Here is a 7500-nt window from a genome sequence, read left to right as displayed (position 1 = left end):
GACATCGACTTGGACTCGGGCTGATGATGGGGAGGCGTTTAAGGACGTGAACATTTTTCCTTATAAAAATTAAAGTCGACAATGAATATTGATTCTGATTACTGATTTACGCTTTAAAAACACATTAGAAGGCAACCAAATCGAATTTGAGGAAATTCCACGATCAGAAAATTTTTTTCGAAAAAAAAAAAAATCCGAAAAATATTTTTCGATTCCGATTACTGATTTACTCTTTTAGAACACATTAGGAGGCAACCAAATCAAATTTGAGAAAATTCCACAATCAGAAAATTTTTTTCGAAAAAAAAAAAAATTCGAGGACACCTCGGTCATGGCAAGTTATTTCCCACAATCCATTCCCCGATCCACGTACATCCCAGAAAAAATCATCTCTCTAACTATCCTGGTTCAAAAGTTGTATCGGAACATTTTCACGTCGAAAATATATCTCTAAGTCCAAACCGATGCACCACGTAAACTAGGGCAGACCGATGCACCACGTAATATCGGGCAGACCGATGCAGAACGTAAACTCGATCATACCGATGCTTCACGTAATCTCGATCTTACCGATGCACCACGTAAACAAGGGCAGACCGATGCAGAACGTAAAGTAGATCTTACCGATGCACCACGTAATCTCGATCTTACCGATGCACCACGTAATCTCCATCTTACCGATGCACCACGTGAACTGGATCTTACCGATGCAGAACGTGAATTGGATCTTACCGATGCAGAACGTGAATTGGATCTTACCGATGCACCACGTAAACTCGATCATACCGATGCACCACGTAATCTCGGGCAGACCGATGCACAACGTAAATGACGATCGGGACCGGGGCGATCGGTCGTATCTGACACCGCCGGCTCGGTTCTAACATCGTCAATGAGTCGGGGTTGTAAAAAAGGACGTGAACATTTTTCCTTATAAAAATCAAACCCGACCATGGATTTTGATTCTGATTGTTGATTATCGCTACTAGAACATATAAGGAGGCAACCAAATCAAATTTGAGAAAATTCCACGATCAGAAAATTTTTTTCGAAAAAAAAAAAAAATCGTAATCACCTCGGTCATGGCGAGTTATTTTACGTATTTCATTCCACAATCAACGTACAACATAGAAGAAATCATCTCTCTAACTATCCTGGTTCAAAAGTTGTATCGGAACATTTCACGTCGTAATATCTCGCCAAGTCCAGACCTCGGCGATAGGTAGTATCTGACACCGTCCGCTCGGGACTGACATCGACTTGGACTCGGGCTGATGATGGGGAGGCGTTTAAGGACGTGAACATTTTTCCTTATAAAAATTAAAGTCGACAATGAATATTGATTCTGATTACTGATTTACGCTTTAAAAACACATTAGAAGGCAACCAAATCGAATTTGAGGAAATTCCACGATCAGAAAATTTTTTTCGAAAAAAAAAAAAATCCGAAAAATATTTTTCGATTCCGATTACTGATTTACTCTTTTAGAACACATTAGGAGGCAACCAAATCAAATTTGAGAAAATTCCACAATCAGAAAATTTTTTTCGAAAAAAAAAAAAATTCGAGGACACCTCGGTCATGGCAAGTTATTTCCCACAATCCATTCCCCGATCCACGTACATCCCAGAAAAAATCATCTCTCTAACTATCCTGGTTCAAAAGTTGTATCGGAACATTTTCACGTCGAAAATATATCTCTAAGTCCAAACCGATGCACCACGTAAACTAGGGCAGACCGATGCACCACGTAATATCGGGCAGACCGATGCAGAACGTAAACTCGATCATACCGATGCTTCACGTAATCTCGATCTTACCGATGCACCACGTAAACAAGGGCAGACCGATGCAGAACGTAAAGTAGATCTTACCGATGCACCACGTAATCTCGATCTTACCGATGCACCACGTAATCTCCATCTTACCGATGCACCACGTGAACTGGATCTTACCGATGCAGAACGTGAATTGGATCTTACCGATGCAGAACGTGAATTGGATCTTACCGATGCACCACGTAAACTCGATCATACCGATGCACCACGTAATCTCGGGCAGACCGATGCACAACGTAAATGACGATCGGGACCGGGGCGATCGGTCGTATCTGACACCGCCGGCTCGGTTCTAACATCGTCAATGAGTCGGGGTTGTAAAAAAGGACGTGAACATTTTTCCTTATAAAAATCAAACCCGACCATGGATTTTGATTCTGATTGTTGATTATCGCTACTAGAACATATAAGGAGGCAACCAAATCAAATTTGAGAAAATTCCACGATCAGAAAATTTTTTTCGAAAAAAAAAAAAAATCGTAATCACCTCGGTCATGGCGAGTTATTTTCCGTATTTCATTCCACAATCAACGTACAACATAGAAGAAATCATCTCTCTAACTATCCTGGTTCAAAAGTTGTATCGGAACATTTCACGTCGTAATATCTCGCCAAGTCCAGACCTCGGCGATAGGTAGTATCTGACACCGTCCGCTCGGGACTGACATCGACTTGGACTCGGGCTGATGATGGGGAGGCGTTTAAGGACGTGAACATTTTTCCTTATAAAAATTAAAGTCGACAATGAATATTGATTCTGATTACTGATTTACGCTTTAAAAACACATTAGAAGGCAACCAAATCGAATTTGAGGAAATTCCACGATCAGAAAATTTTTTTCGAAAAAAAAAAAAATCCGAAAAATATTTTTCGATTCCGATTACTGATTTACTCTTTTAGAACACATTAGGAGGCAACCAAATCAAATTTGAGAAAATTCCACAATCAGAAAATTTTTTTCGAAAAAAAAAAAAATTCGAGGACACCTCGGTCATGGCAAGTTATTTCCCACAATCCATTCCCCGATCCACGTACATCCCAGAAAAAATCATCTCTCTAACTATCCTGGTTCAAAAGTTGTATCGGAACATTTTCACGTCGAAAATATATCTCTAAGTCCAAACCGATGCACCACGTAAACTAGGGCAGACCGATGCAGAACGTAAAGTAGATCTTACCGATGCACCACGTAATCTCGATCTTACCGATGCACCACGTAATCTCCATCTTACCGATGCACCACGTGAACTGGATCTTACCGATGCACCACGTAATCTCAATCTTACCGATGCACCACGTGAACTGGATCTTACCGATGCAGAACGTGAATTGGATCTTACCGATGCACCACGTAAACTCGATCTTACCGATGCACCACGTAATCTCGATCTTACCGATGCACCACGTGAACTGGATCTTACCGATGCAGAACGTGAATTGGATCTTACCGATGCACCACGTAAACTCGATCTTACCGATGCACCACGTAATCTCAATCTTACCGATGCACCACGTGAACTGGATCTTACCGATGCAGAACGTGAATTGGATCTTACCGATGCACCACGTAAACTCGATCTTACCGATGCACCACGTAATCTCAATCTTACCGATGCACCACGTGAACTGGATCTTACCGATGCAGAACGTGAATTGGATCTTACCGATGCACCACGTAAACTCGATCTTACCGATGCACCACGTAATCTCGATCTTACCGATGCACCACGTGAACTGGATCTTACCGATGCAGAACGTGAATTGGATCTTACCGATGCACCACGTAAACTCGATCTTACCGATGCACCACGTAATCTCAATCTTACCGATGCATCACGTAATCTCGATCTTACCGATGCAGAACGTAAACTCGATCATACCGATGCACCACGTTATCTCGGCAGACCGATGCAGAACGTAAAAAAAAAGCTTACAGCACGCGGTGTTCCCAAGCGGTCACCCATCCAAGTACTAACCGCGCCCGACGCTGCTTGGCTTCAGTGTTCTGACGAGAACTGGCAATTTCAGCGTGGTATGGCCGTAAACAACAAATATAGCGATATTTTCTATGATATCTCACTTTTTGGGAGCGGAAAGGACGTGAACGTTTTTCCTTATAAAAAATGAAATAACTTTTGGATATTAATTCTGATTGTTGATTTAAGTTTTAAGAACACATTAGGACATATCTCAATGAAATTTGAGGGATTTCCGAAATCGAAAAATATTTTTCGAAAAAAAAAAAAAATCCCAGAAGACCTCGGTCATCTCAAGTTTATTTCCATATTCTATTACACAATCAACGTACATCACAAAAGGAACCATCTCTCTAACTATCACAGTTAAATTTTTGTATCGGAACATTTCACGTCGGAATATCTCGCTAAGTCCAGACCGGGGAGATCGGTCGCATTTGACACCGTCCGCTCCGGTCTAACATCGTCTTGGAGTCGGGGTAACGATGGAGAGGCGTTTAAGGACGTGAACATTTTTCCTTATAAAAATTAAAGTCGACAATGAATATTGATTCTGATTACTGATTTACTCTTTTAGTACACATTAGAAGGCAACGCAATCAGATTTGAGGAAATTTCAAGATCAGAAAATTTTTTTCGAAAAAAAAAAAAATTCAAGAACACCTGGGTCATGGCAAGTTATTTCCCACAATCCATTCCACAATCAACGTACAACATAGAAGAAATCATCTCTCTAACTATCCTGGTTCAAAAGTTGTATCGGAACATTTCACGTCGAAATACCTCGCCAAGTCCAGACCGGGGCGATAGGTAGTATCTGACACCGTCCGCTCGGGACTGACATCGACTTGGACTCGGGCTAATGATGGGGAGGCGTTTAAGGACGTGAACATTTTTCCTTATAAAAATTAAAGTCGACAATGAATATTGATTCTGATTACTGATTTACGCTTTAAAAACACATTAGAAGGCAACCAAATCAAATTTGAGGAAATTCCAAAATCAGAAAATTTTTTTTCAAAAAAAAAAAAATCCGAAAAATATTTTTCGATTCTGATTACTGATTTACTCTTTTAGAACACATTAGAAGGCAACGAAATCAAATTTGAGTGAAATCCAAAATCAGAAAATATTTTTCGAAAAAAAAAAAAAATTCGAGAACACCTCGGTCATGGCAAGTTATTTTCCACAATCCATTCCCCAATCAACGTACATCCCAGAAAAAATCATCTCTCTAACTATCCTGGTTCAAAAGTTGTATCGGAACATTTTCACGTCGAAAATATATCTCAGAGTCCAGACCGATGCAGAACGTAAACTCGATCATACCGATGCTTCACGTAATCTCGATCTTACCGATGCACAACGTAAACTAGATCACACCGATGCAGAACGTAAACTCGATCATACCGATGCACCACGTAAACTCAGGCAGACCGATGCAGAACGTGAACTCGATCTTACCGATGCACCACGTAATCTCGATCTTACCGATGCACCACGTAAACTCGGGCAGACCGATGCAGAACGTGAACTCGATCTTACCGATGCACCACGTAAACTAGGGCTGACCGATGCATCACGTAAACGACGATCGAGAGGCGCGAAAGGACGTGAACGTTTTTCATTATAAAAATTGAAATAAATGATAAATAATGATTCTGATTGTTGGTTATCATTTTTAATAAGCATTAGGAGGCAACCAAATGAAATTTGAGGAAATTCCGATAATAGAAAATTTTTTCGAAAAAAAAAAAAAATTCATGAAATCCTCGGTCATCGCAAAATATTTACCATATTCTGTTCGATAATCAACGTATATTTAAGAAGGAATCATATCTGTATCTATCTTGGTTCAAATTTTGTATCGGAACATTTTGACCAAAGTCCGAGCTTCGGCCGAAACAGACACCGCTGACCTGGCCTATCGATCGACCGAGAGTCGGGGATAGAGCGTAAGTGTTGTCTGGAGGGGAACCCTGTGCTCTCCTGACATATATAGGGAAGGTGGTCGCGTTGGGCGATGCAGAACGTTTGGATCGGGAATTATATTTTTGGTTCAGCTATTGGAATATGGTTTATTGTTGGTATATATTGGCGAAATAACGTTCTTACTGACTGGGGATATTCATAAAAATGAGTCCGGAGATTTTCAGATCGAAGTCCGAGTGATCCGACTTGGAAGGCGTGTTGGGTGGGTCGAGATGGCTTAGATAGATCAGACGAGGCGGGCTAAGTGTTGACGTCATGCATCGGTCCATTTTCAGATTGAGTCCGAGTAATCCGACTTTGAAAGAGTGTTGGGTGCGTCGAGACTGTTTAGATAGATCGGACGAGGCGGACTAGGTGTTAACGACATGCATCGGTATATTTTCTGATCGGAGTCCGAAGAAATCGGCCCTAGTAGGCGCAGCGGACGGTCGAGACGGCCTCGGTGGGTCGGATCGATCGGGAAAAGTTTGCTAAATCGTGTCTGGAGGGGAACCTTGGGTTCTCCTGACATATATAGGGGATAAGGTTTGGGTGAACGATTCTTCACGTAAAAGTTGAGTAATTTATTTTTCGATAAGCTTTTGGATATTGATGAGAAGTATATGTATATCTTCGATTAAAAGAATTCTTACCGTCTCCATGTATATTATATTAGATATATAAGAAATAGTTAACGTGATGCATCGGCCGATTTCCGGATCGGAGTTCGAGAGATGCGACTTTCGATGCGCGATGGGTGGTTCGAGACGGCCTAGATCGATCGGACGAGGCGGACTAGGTGTTAACGACATGCATCGGCGGATTTTCTGATCGGAGTCCGAAGAAATCAGCTCTAGTAGGCGCGGCGAACGGTCGAAACGGCCTCGATCGATCGGACGAGGCGGACTAGGTGTTAACGACATGCATCGGCGGATTTTCTGATCGGAGTCCGAAGAAATCAGCTCTAGTAGGCGCGGCGAACGGTCGAAACGGCCTCGGTGGGTCGGATCGATCGGGAAAAGTTTGCTAAATCGTGTCTGGAGGGGAATCCGGGGTTCTCCTGACATATATAGAAGGGGTGGAGAATGGGTCCTGTCCTAGACTGTTTGGAGTTCTTTTTAGGATGATATTCAGTTGGTAAGTGGTAGACCCGAATCCGACCTCGGCGTTTGGGTACTGGCAAGGTGTGTTGGTTTCGGCTTTCGCATCTTGGGTCGCTTTCGTCAACCTCATGCAGCGAGGTCGCGGTCCGCTTCGTCTCTTTGTAGTCGAATGGCCTTTAAGCGACCAACCTTAAAATCGTGATCCTCTGCCCGTTGCGGGTTATGTTCACAAAAAATTTGCAACCACTCAATTCGTTCCGAGCGACAAATATTGTTGAATCTCGAATCACCGTGTCGTTATATTCACATGTATAGCGAAGGGTCGAGATGGAATGTGTATAAGAAATTAGTTGATAGCCGGGGGTTCGTATTATATATGGACGCCTTGGCGAGGGATTGTTTCTAGAAACTTTCTCATTTTTGATCGGTGTTTTGTCCGAGATGATGATGATGTATATATAGCTTGAGTCTCATGCTGACTGGGGGCTGTTACGTCGTTTCGTCGAGGACTTGCACTTACTGATGTGCGGCGCTAGTCGAAGTCAATCGACATGGCTAGTGCCACATGACGAGAGGCGAACGGGTTTGGCCATACCGGCAATCTCGTGGA

General features: G+C 42.3%; 1 non-coding gene across 1 annotated transcript; it reads right to left on the bottom strand.

Annotated features, from left to right (window-relative positions):
• Positions 1-3767: 3767 nt before the first annotated feature.
• Positions 3768-3886, bottom strand: LOC123688319. The gene has a single exon (XR_006749848.1). It is a non-coding gene; the product is annotated as a 5S ribosomal RNA (ribosomal RNA).
• Between the last annotated feature and the right edge of the window lie 3614 nt (positions 3887-7500).

This window comes from Harmonia axyridis, chromosome X (genome assembly GCF_914767665.1).
Source record: "Harmonia axyridis chromosome X, icHarAxyr1.1, whole genome shotgun sequence".
In the NCBI taxonomy this organism is placed as follows: domain Eukaryota; kingdom Metazoa; phylum Arthropoda; class Insecta; order Coleoptera; family Coccinellidae; genus Harmonia; species Harmonia axyridis.
Note: the sequence above shows the minus strand (reverse complement) of the source record. Positions and strands in the feature narration are given on the sequence as shown.